General features: G+C 41.4%; 1 pseudogene; it reads right to left on the bottom strand.

Annotated features, from left to right (window-relative positions):
• Positions 1 to 12,098: 12,098 nt before the first annotated feature.
• LOC109742556 (aspartyl protease family protein At5g10770-like) lies at positions 12,099 to 13,249 on the bottom strand (annotated as a pseudogene).
• Positions 13,250 to 16,772: the final 3,523 nt, after the last annotated feature.

Below are 16,772 nucleotides of genomic sequence, written 5' to 3'. Positions count from 1 at the left end.
CTTGTAGCAAGAGAACCCATCTAATAAGTCTAGGTTTAGTATCTTTCTTTTCCATAAGATATTTAATAGCAGCGTGATCAGTGTGATAAGTTACTTTAGAATCAACTTTAGAATCAGCGCTCCCGAGGACACATGGGAATTATCGTCAAGCTAGTTTTCATCACGTTCATATGATTCGCGTTCGGTACTTTGATAATTTGATATGTGGGTGGACCCGTGCTTGGGTGTTGTCCTTACTTGGACAAGCATCCAACTTATGATTCACTCCTATTGCAAGCATCCACAACTACAAAAGAAGTATTAAGGTAAACCTAACCGTAGCATCAAACATATCAGCCCCTTACGAAGCAACGCATAAACTAGGGTTTAAGCTTCTGTCACTCTAGCAACCCATCATCTACTTATTACTTCCCAATGCCTTCCTCTAGGCCCAAATAATGGTGAAGTGTCATTTAGTCAACGTTCACATAACACCACTAGAGGAGAGACAACATACATCTCATCAAAATATCGAACGAATACCAAATTCACATGACTACTAATAGCAAGACTTCTCCCATGTCCTCAGGAACAAACGTAACTACTCACAAAGCATATTCATGTTCATAATCAGAGGAGTATTAATATGCATAAAGGATCTGAACATATGATCTTCCACCAAATAAACCAACTAGCATCAACTACAAGGAGTAATCAACACTACTAGCAACCTACAGGTACCAATCCCAGACTTAGAGACAAGAATTGGATACAAGAGATGAACTAGGGTTTGAGAGGAGATGGTGCTGGTGAAGATGTTGATGGAGATTGGCCCTCTCCCAATGAGAAGAGCGTTGGTGATGATGATGGCGATGATTTCCCCCTCCCGGAGGGAAGTGTCCCCGGCAGAACAGCTGCACCAGAGCCCTAGATTGGTTCCGCCTCGTGGCGGCGGAGTCTCGTCCCGAAATCTTGCTTCTGATTTTTTCTCGGACGAAAGACTTCACATAGGAGAAGATGGGCACCGGAGGGCCAACAGGGGGCCCACGAGGCAGGGGGGCCGCCCAGGGGGGTAGGGCGCGCCCCCACCCTCGTGGCCAGGGTGTGGGCCCCCTTTGGTATTTTTCCTCTCAGTATTTTTTATTATTTCCAAAAACAACTTTCGTGGAGTTTCAGGACTGTTGGAGTTGTGCAGAATAGGTCTCAAATATTTGCTCCTTTTCCAGCCCAGAATTCCAGCTGCCGGCATTCTCCCTCCTTATGTAAACCTTGTAAAATAAGAGAGAATAGGCATAAGTATTGTGACATAATGTGTGATAACAGCCCATAATGCAATAAATATCGATATAAATCATGATGCAAAATGGACGTATCAATGGTCAGGAAACATAACCATCGTTGATTTATGAGCTAGTCAAGTAGAGGCATACTAGCGACACTCTATTTTGTCTATGTATTCACACATGTACTAATTTTCCGGTTAATACAATTCTAGCATGAATAATAAACATTTATCATGATATAATGAAATATAAATAACAACTTTCTTATTGCCTCTAGGGCATATTTCCTCCAGTCTCCCACTTGCACTAGAGTCAATAATCTAGTTCACGTCGCCATGGGATTTAACACCAATAGTTCACATCACCATGTGATTAGTTCACATCGCCATGTGACTAATACTCAAAGGGTTTTAAGGTGTGATCATGTTTTGCTTGTGAGAGAAGCTTAGTCAATGGGTCTGTCACATTCAGAGTCGTATGTATTTTGCAAATTTTCTATGTCTACAATGCTCCGCATGGGGCTACTCTAGCTAATTGCTCCCACTGTCAATATGTATCCAGATTGAGACTCAGAGTCATCCGGATTGGTAAAAGCTAGCATCGGCGTAACTCTTTACGACGAACTCTTTATCACCTCCATAACCTAGAAATATCTCCTTAGTCTTCTAATGATAATTTTGACCGCTGTCAAGTGATCCACACCTGCATCAATATCGTACCCCCTTGCCAAACTCATGGCAAGGTACACAATAGGTTTGGTACACAGCATAGCATACTTTATAGAACCTATGGCTGAGGCATAGGGAATGACTTTCATTCTCTTTTTCTATTTTCTGTCGTGGTCGTGTTTTGAGTCTTACTCAACTTTACACCTTGCAATACAGGCAAGCACTCCTTCTTTGACTGTTCCATTTTGAACTACTTTGTCAAGGTATGTAATCATTAAAAAATCTTATCAAGCGTCTTGATCTATCTCTATAGATCTTGATGCCCAATATGTAAGCAGCTTCACCGAGGTCTTTCTTTGAAAAAACTCCTTCCAAACACTCCTTTATGCTTTCCAAAAAATTCTACATTATTTCCGATCAACAATACGTCGTTCACATATACTTATCAGAAAGGCTGTAGTGCTCCCACTCACTTTCCTGTAAATACAGGCTTCACCGCAAGTCTCTATAAAACTATATGCTTTGATCAACTTATAAAAGTGTATATTCCAACTCCGAGATGCTTGCACCAGTCCATAGATGGATCGCTGGAGCTTGCACATTTTGTTAGCACCTTTAGGATTGACAAAACCTTCTGGTTGTATCATATACAACTCATCTTTAATAAATCCATTAAGGAATGCAGTTTTGATATCCATTCGTCAGATTTCATAAAATGTGGCAATTGCTAACATGATTCGGACAGACTCTAAGCATCGATACGAGTGAGAAAATCTCATCGTAGTCAACATCTTGAATTTGTCAGAAACGCTTTTTGACAAGTCGAGCTTTGTAGATAGTAACACTACTATTAGCGTCCGTCTTCCTCTTGAAGATCCATTTATTCTCAATGACTTGCCGATCATCGGGCAAGTCCACCAAAGTCCACACTTTGTTCACATACATGGATTCTATCTCAGATCTCATGGCCTTAAGCCATCTGTCGGAATCTGGGCTCATCATCGCTTCCTCATAGTTCGTAGGTTCATCATGGTCTAGCAACATGACGTCTAGAATAGGATTACCGTACCACACTGTTGCGGATCGTACTCTGGTTGACGTATGGGGTTCGGTAGTAACTTGATCTGAAGTTTTCATGATCATCATCATTAACTTCCTCGCTAATTGGTGTAGGCATCACTGGAACTGATTTCCCTGATGAGCTACTTTCCAATTCGAGAGAAGGTACAATTACCTCATCAAGTTCTACTTTCCTCCAACTCACTTCTTTCAAGAGAAACTCCTTCTCTAGAAAGGATCCACTCTTAGCAACAAAGATCTTGCCTTCGGATCTATGATAGAAGGTGTACCCAACAGTTTCTTTTGGTTATCTTATGAAGACGCACTTCTCCAATTTGGGTTTGAGCTTATTAGGCTGAAATTTTTCACATAAGCATCGCAACCCCAAACTTTAAGAAACGACAGCTTAGGTTTCTTGCTAAACCACAGTTCATACGGTGTCGTCTCAATGGATTTTTAGACGGTGCCCTATTTAACGTGAATGCAACGGTCTCTAATGCATAACCCCAAAACGATAGTGGTAAATCAGTAAGAGACATCATAGATCGCACCATATCTAATAAAGTATGGTTACGACGTTCGGACACACCATTTCGCTGTGGTGTTCCAGGTGGCGTGAGTTGCGAAACTATTCCACATTGTTTCAAATGAAGGCCAAACTCGTAACTCAAATATTCGCCTCCGCGATCAGATTGTGGAAACTTTATTTTCTTGTTACGATGATTCTCAACTTCACTCTGAAATTCTTTGAACTTTTCAAATGTTTCAGACTTGTGTTTCATTAAGTAGATATACCCATATCTTCTCAAATCATCTGTGAAGGTCAGAAAATAACGATACCCGCCGCGAGCCCCAACACTCATCGGACCGCATACGTCGGTATGTAATATTTCCAATAAGTTAGTGTCTCGCTCCATTGTTTCGGAGAACGGAGTCTTAGTCATCTTGCCCATGAGGCATGGTTCGCAAGCATCAAGTGATTTCAAAAGCCCACCAGCATGGAGTTTCTTCATGCGCTTTACACCAATATGACCTAAACGGTAGTGCCACAAATAAGTTGCACTATCATTATTAACCTTGCATCTTTTTTGCTTCAATATTATGAATATGTGTATCACTACAATCGAGATTCAATAAACCATTCACCTTGGGTGTATGACCACAGAAGGTTTTATTCATGTAAACAGAATAACAATTATTCTTTGACTTAAATGAATAACCATATTGCAATAAACATGATCCAATCATATTATGCTCAATGCAAACACCAAATAACATTAATTTTAGGTTCAACACTAATCCTGAAGGTAAAGGGAGTGTGCGATGGTGATCTTATCAACCTTGGAATCACTTCCAACACACATCGTCACCTTGCCCTCAACTAGTCTCTGTTCATTTTATAACTCCTGTTTCAAGTTACTAACCATAGCAACTGAACCAGTATCAAATACCCAGGGGCTACTATGAATACTAGTAAAGTACACATCAGTAACATGTACATCATATATACTTTTGTTCACTTTGCCATCCTTCTTATCCACGAAGTATTTGGGGCAGTTCCGCTTCTAGTGACCATTTCCTTTGTAGTAGAAGCACTCAGTTTCAGGCTTGGGTCTAGCTTTGGGATTCTTCATGGGAGTGGCAACTTGCTTGTCATTCTTCTTGAAGTTCCCTTTCTTTCCCTTTCCCTTTTACTTGAAACTAGTGGTCTTGTCAACCATCAACACTTGATGCTTTTCTTGATTTCTACCTTTGCCGATTTCAGCATCGCGAAGAGCTCGGGGAATTGTTTTCGTCATCCCTTGCATATTATAGTTCATCACGAAGTTCCAGTAACTTGGTGATAGTGACTAGAGAACTCTATCAATCACTATCAAGCGATTGTAGTACTCAGACATTTTGAGCACATGCTCACTGGTTGAGCTATTCTCCTCCATCTTGTAGGCAAAAATACTTGTCAGAGGTCTCATACCTCTCGACTCGGGCATGAGTCTGAAATACCAATTTCAACTCTTGGAACATCTCATATGCTTCATGGCGTTTCAAAACATTTTTGAAGTCCTGGTTCTAAGATGTAAAGCATGGTGCACTAAACTATCAAGTAGTCATCATACCGAGCTTGTCAAACGTTCATAACGTCTGCATTTGCTCCTGCAATAGTTCTGTCACGTAGCGGTGCATCAAGGACATAATTCTTCTGTGCAGCAATGAGGATAATCCTCAGATCACGGACCTAGTCCGCATCATTGCTACTATAAACTTTCAACTTAGTTTTCTCTAGGAACATATCATAAATAAAACGGGGACACTATATGCGAGCAATTGATCTACAACATAGATATGCAAATACTATCAGGACTAAGTTCATGATAAATTAAAGTTTAAATAATCATATTACTTAAGAACTGCCACTTAGATAGACATCCCTCTAGTCATGTAAATGATCACGTGATCCATATCAACTAAACCATGTCCGATCATCACGTGAGATGGAGTAGCTTTCAATGGTGAACATCACTATGTTGATCATATCTACTATATGATTCACGTTCGACCATTCGGTCTCAATGTTCCGAAGCCATATCTGCATATGCTAGGCTCGTCAAGTTTAACCAGAGTATTCTGCATGTGCAAAACTGGCTTGCACCCGTTGTATGTGAACGTAGAGCTTATCACACCTGATCATCACGTGGTGTCTCGGCACGACGAACTGTAGCAACGGTGCATACTCAGGGAGAACACTTGTACCTTGAAATTTAGTGAGGGATCATCTTATAATGCTACCGTCGTACTAAGCAAAATAAGATGCATAAAGGATAAACATCACATGCAATCAAAATAAATGATATGATATGGCCATCATCATCTTGTGCCTTTTGATCTCCATCTCCAAAGCACCGTCATGATCAGCATCGTCACCGGCTTGACACCTTGATCTCCATCGTAGCATCATTGTCGTCTCGCCAACTATTGCTTCTACGACTATCGCTACCGCTTAGTGATAAAGTAAAGCAATTACATGGCGATTGCATTTCATACAATAAAGTAACAACCATATGGCTCCTGCCAGTTGCCGATAACCGTTACAAAACATGATCATCTCATACAACAATTTGTATATCATCACGTCTTGACCATATCACATCACAACAAGCCCTGCAAAAACAAGTTAGACGTCCTCTACTTTGTTGTTGCAAGTTTTACGTGGCTGCTACGGGCTTCTAGCAAGAACCGTTCTTACCTACGCATCAAAACCACAATGATTTTTCGTCAAGTGTGTTGTTTTAACCTTCAACAAGGACCAGGCATAGTCAAACTCGATTCAACTAAAGTTGGAGAAACAGACACCCGCTAGCCACCTGTGTGTGAAGCACGTCGGTAGAACCAGTCTCATGAACACGGTCATGTAATGTCGGTCCGGGCCGCTTCATCCAACAATACCGCCGAATCAAAGCAAGACATTGCTGGTAAGCAGTATGACTATTATCGCTCACAACTCATTGTGTTCTACTCGTGCAAATAACATCTACGCATAGATCTGGCTCTGATGCCACTGTTGGGGAACGCAGTATTTCAAAAAATATAACTACGATCACGCAAGATCCATCTAGGAGATGCATAGCAACGAGCGGGGAGAGTGTGTCCACGTACCCTCGTAGACCGAAAGCGGAAGCGTTTAGTAACGCGGTTGATGTAGTCGAACGTCTTCACGATCCAACCGACCCAACTACCGAACGTACGGCACCTCCGTGTTCAGCACACGTTCAGCACGATGACGTCCCTCGAGCTCTTGATCCAGTTGAGGACAAGGGAGAGTTCCGTCAGCACGACGGCGTGGCGACGGTGATGACGAAGTTACCGGCGCAGGGCTTCGCCTAAGCACTACGACGATATGACCGAGGTGTTAACTGTGGAGGGGGGCACCGCACACGGCTAGGAACAATTGATGTGTGTTCTAGGGGTGCCCTCCCGATGTATATAAAGGAGGGAGAGGGAGGGAGGCAGCCTAGGGCGCGCCCAAGTAGGAGGAATCGTACTTGGGCCCCTAGTCCAATTCGCCCCCCTACCATATTTGGACAAGGGGGAAAGGGAGGAGGGGGGAGGGGAAGGAAGTAGGAGTCCTACTTCATACTTTCGTTTTCCTCCTCTCCTTTCCCTTTCTCCTCACATGGCTGGCCCTATAGGGGGTACACCAGCCCCTTGTGGGCTGGTGTGTTCCCTTACTTGGCCCATTAAGCCCATATCTTTGTCGGGAGTTGCCCGCAACCCCTTCCGGTGACCCGGTATCACCCAGAACACTTCCGGTGTCCAAATACCATCGTCCTATATATGAATCTTTACCTCTCGACCATTTCGAGACTCCTCATCATGTCTGTGATCTCATCCGGGACTCCGAACAAACTTCGGTCATCAAATTACGTAACTCACAATACAAATCGTCATCGCACGTTAAGCGTGCGGACCCTACGGGTTCGAGAACTATGTAGACATGACCGAGACACATCTCCGGTAACCAATAGCGGAACCTGGATGCTCATATTGGCTCCTACATATTCTACGAAGATCTTTATCGGTGAAACCGCATAACAACATACGTTGTTCCCTTTGTCATCGGTATGTTACTTGCCCGAGATTCGATCCTCGGTATCATCATACCTAGTTCAATCTCGTTACCGGCAAGTCTCTGTACTCGTTCCGTAATGCATCATCCCGTGACTAACTCATTAGTCACATTGCTTGCAAGGCTTATAGTGATGTGCATTACAAAGAGGGCCCAGAGATACCTCTCCGATACACGGAGTGACAAATCCTAATCTCGATCTATGCCAACCCAACAAACACCTTTGGAGACATCTGTAGAGCATCTTTATAATCACCCAACGGTGCGGGAAGCACCAGCCACCTTTTTCAGTTTTCTTTTTTTGCTTTATTTGTTTACTTTTGTTTATACTTTAATATATTATATATATATATATATATATATATATATATATATATATATATATTAGAAAAAACACTCGATAGAAAACATTTGAAAAATATTGGCCAAACATTAAAATATGTTAAATGTGTATACAGGATGTTTATCACGTGCACCAAAAATTCTTAAAAAATTGATCATTTATTCAAAAAATGTTAATCATGAATAAAAAATGTTGAGAAATACTTTAAGAATGCTAATCTAGCATTTCAAAATGTTAAGTGTGTACCAAAAATGTTGACCATCCATTTAAAAATGATGAATTTTTTTAATCATGTATATGAAAAGTTAATCAACCATTTGAAAAAAATGTTGAACAAGGATTTTGAAATGTTAGTCAAGCATTCAGAAATGTTAATTGTCTATAGAAAGAATGTTGACCATGCATTATAGAAATGATGAATTTTTTATCATGTATATAAAAATGTTCCAAGCATTTGAAAAATGTTAAATTTGAATAGAAAAAATGTTGACCATGTATTAAAAAATAATTAAATATTTTGATAATGCACATAAAAAATTTGCAAGCACTAGAAAAACAAATTGAACAAGTTATTGAAAAAGTTTAATCAAGAATTTAGAAAACGTTAAATGTTTATAGAAAAAATGTTCACCATTTGTTCAAAAAATGATATATTGCATTTAGAAAATATTAGTCAAGCATCTGAAAAAAAAGTTAATATTTGTATTTCAAAAATTTTGATCAATCTTTTGAAAAACATTAAAAATGTAGATAGAAATGTTTTTACCATCTATTTAAAATATATTAAACTCATATAAAAAATGTTAAAGGACTATTAGAAAAATGTTGTTGATATATACAAAAAAATGTATAATAGAAAGAAAATAAACCAGGACACCCAAAAAATTGAAAAACGAAAAGGAAATTAATCAAAAAAACTGAAAATAAAACCGAAGAAACAAATGTAGAAAGAGTAAAAAAAATAAACTAAACAAAAACTTTAGAAGAAAAAAGAAAAGAAACAAAAAAAATGAAAAAGGCATTGGATGTCAAAGAAACAAATGAAAAAAAGATAAAAATGGAGAAGAAAGAAGAAAAACAGCTGAAAAGGCGGAAAAAGGATGAAAAATCAGAAAACACATAAGGAAATGGAGAAAGAAAAGCAAAAGCAGAAAAAAGCGAAAAACCAGCTCTTTATGCCTAAGTAGGGCGCACCCAACTACTTTAACACGAACTCGAGTGTATCTGAGTGGCTAGAAACGATGCGCAACACCCTGGAAATTAGTGATCAGTTCCCAGGTTCCCCCATTTTCTTCTGTCTATTTTAAGACTGCGCGTGTGTAATGGGCTCGCCCAACACTGTAGCACTCAACGCGAGAGTTCCCTCTCGTCTTGCTTAATGCAAGATATAGACGCCGCACACTAAGTGGTCGGGAATGGTTTTGGGAACAAGTTAATGGAACTATCGATTTTCGTCTTCTTTAAGACAGCGCACACGTAACAGGGCGGCCCGACACTATACGCTCGACGGAGAGTCCCCTCTCGTCTCGCTTAATGCAAGATATAGACGCCATGCATTAAGTGGCAGGGGCGGTTTTGGGAACTAGTTAATGGAACTATTGATTCTCGTCTTTGTAAGACAGTGCACTCGTAACGGTAACGGTTCGTCCCGACACTATAGCGCTCGACGCGAGAGTTCCCTCTCGTCTCGCTTAATGCGAGATATCGACACCTCGCATTAAGTGGTAGGGGGAAGCTTTGGAATAAGTTAATGGAACTATCGATTTTCTAAAAAAAAGTTAATGGAACTATTGGCCTGGTGTTGGGACGGTATTATGCTGTTTTTTTTCTATTTTCTTTTCTGTGTTTTTCTCTACCAGTTTTCATTGGTTTTACTTTTGCTTTTCATTTTTTTCAAGTTAATTAATTTATTTTCTTTTTCATTTTTCAAAATACATGTGCAGTTTTTTTAATACACGTTAAACAATTTTCGTGTACAGATTAAACATTATTTAAAAAATGGTAAACATTTATCTGAATACATGTCGACATTTGTAAAATGTACATTGAACATTTTCTAAAACACATGTGAACATTTTTTAAGCACATGTTCATCATTTTAAAAAATATCATGAACATTTAGAAAAACTAAAAGGTTTTCTAAGTGTTAGAATAATATTGTTAGATGTCCTGAACCTTTTTTATATGTTATGGCTTGAAAAAATCTTTGAATTTCACGAACATTTTTTACATTTTTCAGAATATTTTTAAGTATCATGTATAAGTGAATTTCTTTAGATGTTGCCAACATTTTTTGAATGTTACGAAGTTTGTGTTTTTTTCACGGATTTTTTTACAGTCCTAGAAAAAAATGAAATGCACAATATTTTAATATTTTTTTAATAAGTATAACTTTTGAAAACACCTTTTGGATTTATGGAAAAATTTTAATATTCCTGTTATATTTCTTAGAAGATTTCATAAAAACGAAAAAAACAAGTTTCAAAATGAGAAGAAAAAAGCATGTGATGCATACGCTGGGTGTGGCAGACGCGGGCGCTCTAAGTCACATGATAGACCTGGCCATTGGATATCATCTTCCACTCTACTGCATTTTTCCAACTGCAAAAAAAAAAAAGACTCAAAACAAAAGCACTTTTACTTTGTTCTAGAATATTCACAATATAATTATCCAAACCTTTTTGCTTCTAAAATCATCTTTCTTTGATTATTTTATGATTTAGAATGCATAATATGCTCAAATCTTAAAACACTAACACTTCCCCATTTTTCTAGACTCTTTTTTCTTTACTTATATATAAAAACAATTTTGTAAATGAATTAACTTTGATTTTACACTTTATTATTTACACTCCATAATATACACAAACCTCACATCACATGCACTTCTATAAGTTCTAGTATCTTCCATACTTCAATTTTCATCATGTTTTATTTTCTTCGACAAGAATCGCCATTCACTTTTACTTTATGATATTTTTTGTTCAAGGCAATGATAAAATGTTCATAATTTTCATGTGTCTTTGAAGATGCACTATGAGTTATTAAAGAGTGTAATATGAGATACATAAAGACAAATGTGCTAGATATGTTTCAGGCGAGTTTCATGTAGTACTATACCATGCAGTCGTTGAATTTTGTAGCTATTGTTTAATTTCCAGTCAGATTGACTACAACAATCTACATCTACGTCATGCATATATGACTCCAAACATTAAATTTACATCTAAGTCATACGTCTGTTATCTAAGCCCCTATGTGTACCTTACTATAGTATACAAACACATGTAAATGTTGTTCTGTGATTGTTGCCCTAAAATTGTTGCCCAAAAGCTCGATCCGTAATTGTCATCTGTAACATTGTTGCCATAACTACTGTAGCAAAACTCATTAATAAATTAGCACACAACAACTAAATTCAACAAGTTTGTAGTAATCATTTGATCTAGAATCCAGTGGAAATATTTCCATCTAAGGAAAAAAAAATCCTCACATACCACAACCCAGGTAATTTTCATCAAGCCAGAGATTCACATGTTCACATATTCATACACCACAAGCTGCACCGGAGTGCACAAAGGCATATATAGTTTGGCGCTGTGCAAAGCTTGCAGCATTTTCTGTGAGTTTCTCGATCTCCTAGCGACCCGTTTGGGTTACAACACATAAAGCCACACTGACATCCCACAGGCCACAGCTACTCGCTCCTGATAAACCCCTACAACTACCATGCCGCCATGATTATCACTGGAGGTCGTGCCATCCCACGAACTCATCCTGGTAGCTGGCCTACTTGTACAACGATACAAGAACGAGATACAACGGCCAAGCACGCGATGCATGGCTCTTTAAGGGCATGTACAATGGTTGATAAGATAGTCTTATTTTAAGTTTTGCATGTAATTTATAGATGACAAAAAAAAATCTACAATGGGTCATCTTTTAGCCTTATCTTCAATAACTAGTAATTCCTAACAACATGGTGAGACATATTATGCTAAAAGATCATCTCTTGTGTTCTTTTAAATAAGAGAAGACAAGTCTTTTTTACGAGTTCTCTCTTCCCCACCTCATCATTTATCCTATGTGGCACTTCTAAGATAGCATCATTGTACATGCCCTAATTCGCTAGCAAGATAACAAAATCAAACGTAGACGGTAACGAGATACAACCGTCCAAGCCGGCACCCCGCCATGACGATGCTCTGGAGCCGCACCAGGTACCGGCTCGGGCTGATGGCGCTCCTGACCAGCGGCGTGGTGGCGAACAAGGTGGTGGAGTTTGTGGTCGCCGGCCCGCCGATCTAGAGGAAGCCGGAGGCGCTGGCCTGCGGTACGCAGTAGGAGAAGGCGTTCCCCAGAGAGCGGGCCGTCTGGGCGAGGAGCGACTGGGCGCGGCCGCCGAGGGACATGGTCCCGGCGGTCAGGTCACTGAACTTGCGGCGCACGGCGTGGCTGCACCCGAACCGGATGTTGTGGACGGTGGTGCTGCCGCTGATGGTCAGCGTATCGGTCATGTATGTCCCGGCGGTCGCCCGGTCGTCGCTGTACTCGATCTGGTACCGGCAGGCGTTCGCGGACGTGTTGGAGCAGCCGTTGCCGTAGGAGCCGAGGGAGCGGCAGGCGGGGGAGCCGCGGCGGTGCTCGATGTGCTGGGGTCGAACAAGGGGATCCGCTGCGGGTAGCACTGGGGGCTGGCCGGCTGGGGCAGGGGACGCACTGGATCCATAGCACATCCACGGTCGTGTCGATGGCCATGGTCTGCTCTCTGCTGGGACACGATCGTGGGGTCGCCGTCGGCGTCGATCCACGCCGAGCTACCGAAGCCGGAGCCGATGCCGAAGGTGGAATTGGTACCGAAGTCCACCTGAGTCATCACTCATCAGCACGTGCAGCTTGGCTGGGTTGAGCACGTCCTCCTCCCCGCGGCTGGCCATCCTCCGGACGTAGTAGTCGGTACGGACCTGGTCTCAGCGGAGCATCTCCAGCAGGGACGGCGATGGCGCACGGCGAGCAGGGGCCGAACGGACGGTGCAGCGGCACCCACGTGCCCTCGGCCGATGTAGAGAGACTGCCTGCAAAGAAAAATCAAACAAGCATGGGTTAGCCCATGCATGGACGTTGATCGATTTGCATCAATGGCTGCATGTACGCTACGTACCCTTGAGGCCAGAGCAGAAGGATTTGGGCTCCAAGTGCCTGGTCTCCACAACATGGTAGTGCTGGCGACCTCCGGCGCCATGGGCAATGGAGGAACTAGGGACATGAGGAGGATGAGGACGAGGGGACACGTCATGGCTGACTGTGGTTGCTAACTACTACTACAACACTACGTAGATAATGTTGTTCCGATTTGGCTCTATATAGAAGAGCTTCGTACTCTCAACATGTAAGAGAAGAGGGTGTTGCTAGCCATGCATCGCGTGGACGACCAGGACGCGGAGGAAGAAGATGTTAATGATCCTGCCAACAAAAGGAGCAAAGCTTGCCACACTAGTAGAAAAAAGGCCATCTGTCCCGGTTCATAAGGCCCATCTGTCCCGGTTGGGGAACCGGGACTAAAGGGTCGTTACTAATGCCCTAGGCCTTTAGTCCCGGTTCTTATACTAACCGGGACAGATGGACCTCCACGTGGCCGCTCCGGCGAGCCCAGGCAGGAGGACCTTTGGTCCCGGTTGGTAGCACCAACCGGGACCAATAAGCTTCCACGCGTCAGTATTTCAGGGGCTGGTTATTTTTTTTGAAAGGAGGTGGTTTTGGGGTTTAATTTAGGTTGTTATAGGTAGCTAATAGAGAGATGTGTCCTCTCTTATCTCCGTGCTACTGCTACTGCTATGCCTAAACATGACTTAGATTGAAGTGCGGCAACATGTGGTGCATGTCGAAAGTAATACTAATCCTAACTTGATCAAGTTTGGATTGTACTTTCGATATGCACCACATGCATGTTGCCTTCACTTCAATCCAATCCATGTTCATTTCACCCACAGATATATAATAACTCTTCATGCTCGCATCATGCATCATCATAATAACAAGTCCTACTAATCATCATCATACAACTTCTACTCGTTATTAATAACAAGTCATACGATCATCATCCTCATAGTCATCGAACCAACCCTACTTAATTGTTCTTAGCACATGATCATCAGTATTAGGCAGGACCTAAATACCCTATTTAAGGTAAAATAACATAAAACAATATAGACCCTGACTCTCCATTATGGAGAATGGAGATCATCCTGTCTCCAATTCTTGCGCGGTGCTTCCTTTTGCTTCCAAGAACCTCCTTACGACTGTCCATACATTTTTTCCATTCTCTGATTAGCATGTCTTCACTTCTTTTAGAAATCCGGTATGGATAGTTGAGATTCGTAGGATGACCTGGATATATGTTCAAAACACAAAGGCTGCCATTCTGATACATCAAATGAGGCACACAATCCTCTGGGATTCTCTGTTGAAAAACATAGCAATAACTTCATAGTTAGCAATGATGTACTACTTTTAGAAGTATGCAAAAGATGCATGGATGTCGTAATAGTAAAAAATCTTACCAGGGTATATCTCCATGGTAGTTACCGTAGTTCAACACGTGCACTAGTGGCACATATTGACCATAATGTTGAGGAGTTTGATTGTAGATATTGTAATTCTCAAGATCAGTACAAAATCCGACCAGATGATTTTGCTCCTGATAAGTTAACTCGGAGTCATCGGTGTAGTGGGTTTTGTCTACCATGTTCCGCACATTGTTTGAACAATCAAAATAAGCTGTCAATGGAAATAAGCTATCAACTATTTTGAAATAAACAATATAAATTAGTTAGTAATTAATTATGTTTGAGAAACTCACATAGCGGTAGAACTGGAAGCGTATCAACAAGGACCCAAATGTCCATATTGTCTTGGTCGATGTCAGGATCACCAAGATCCATGGTGACAAGCATACCCTCATCAAAACCATATATCTTGCAAAATGCTTCCCAATTTTTGCAACCAAAATGGGTTACGCTCTCAGCATTATACATATTTACTTCAAAATCCACATCATGATGGGTCCTTAGGTGAATTTTCTTCGTTTCAAAATTTTCATGGTCATCAAAATCCATCCTCTCTAAGACATAGCGTCGTGCATGGCATGGGATAAGCTATACTCGAATTGTAAAAGATGAAAATTACACGTTGAAATAGTTGAAGTCATGCTTAATTACGAAAAAAATACTTGTCGCCGTTGCGTACCGTTTCAACATCGAAGGTCTCCTCGATGCTGAAGCGCCGATCATCGTCCAGGTGAGGCCTGTCGCAGAAACCTCGATCGTCGTGGCACCAGCCGCACTCCCCCGGGAGACTTTCGTCGTCCGATGACGACATTTCCTACGTTCATAATTCAAAGATTAAACTTGTACAATTAAATATATTTACTACAAAAACTAAATTAGATCATTATTATTCATCACGGGTTGACTATCGGTCTATCGAGTCTTTCCTTGAAAACTCTCAGCTCACGTGGTGTATACATTCGACCGTTGGTGATGGTCTCTCCTCCATTCGTCCCCGAGTGCATTACACCAAAATGTCTAGCACACGGGAACAAAGGAGAAGTGACCCCCACGACAACAGTCGGGATTCTTCGTCCTCTCATATATATATGGTGGAACTCTCCCTCACTGATTCCTCTCTGACATTTGTGACCGTCGGTGATGGTAGCTCCTCCTTTCGTTCCTGAAAGTGCGTTATATCGACTAGAGGGGGGTGAATAGGCGATTTTTATGAATTCTTCACTGAGGAATTTGCCAGTGAGGAAATTCCTTAGCGAAGAACTACTTGCAGCGAAATAAGTACTCAAAAGTATGCATAGCAGAACACAAGCATGGTCATCATGATGAAATGAAGACAAGCACAGAGTACAGAAGCGTAAAAACAGGATAGCACAGGATGAAGATAAACAGACTAAAGAAATTGAACTGAGGAAATTGAGAAAGTCTTCAGTCAAAGTCTTCAAACACAGATATGAACAATTGCACAACACAGTAATGAGGAAATGAAATAGTTCAGGAAATAGAACCAGTAAACTCGGTTAAGACAATGATTTAGTAGACCAGTTCCAACTGCTGTCTCAGTTGTACGTCTGGTTGGAGCGGCTAGGTATTTAAACCTAAGGACACACAGTCCCGGACACCCAGTCCTGAACACACAGTCCAGGACACCTAGTCCTCACCGTATTCTCCTTGAGCTAAGGTCACACAGACCTCGTCCAATCACTCGCGGTAAGTCTTCAGGTGACTTCCGAACCTTCACAAACTCGGTCACTCGGCGATCCACAATTTCCTCTTGGATGCTCTAGACCATGACGCCTAACCGTCTGGAAGAAGCACAGTCTTCAAAGGTAACAGGTGTCGGATCCACGCAGGATCAATCTCTTCAGTGACGCTCAATCACTTTGGGTTTGAAGGTGTTTGGGTTTGGGGTTTTTCCTCACTTGATGATTTTCGCTCAAAGTCCTCGGAGGATGGGATGCTCTCAAATGACAAGTGTCAGTTTCTCTCGGAGCAGCCAACCAGCTAGTGGTTGTAGGGGCGGCTATTTATAGCCTAGGAGCAGCCCGACATGATAAGACATAAATGCCCTTCAATGATATGACCGTTAGGTAGGTAGATATTTTGGGACAGCTGGCGCATAGCACAGCAACGGTCAGAAATTTGAGTATCAAATTCCTCAGGGCTAACATGTTCCTCACTGTGTAGGCAATCCGCACTGGCGAATTCCTAACTCCTCAGTCAGAACAAATTCCTCAGAGACCAGAAGAACTTCGT

Source organism: Aegilops tauschii, chromosome 7, assembly GCF_002575655.3.
Source record: "Aegilops tauschii subsp. strangulata cultivar AL8/78 chromosome 7, Aet v6.0, whole genome shotgun sequence".
Taxonomy (NCBI): domain Eukaryota; kingdom Viridiplantae; phylum Streptophyta; class Magnoliopsida; order Poales; family Poaceae; genus Aegilops; species Aegilops tauschii.
The sequence above is the reverse complement of the archived record's forward strand: the minus strand, read 5'-3'. Positions and strand labels throughout refer to the sequence as shown.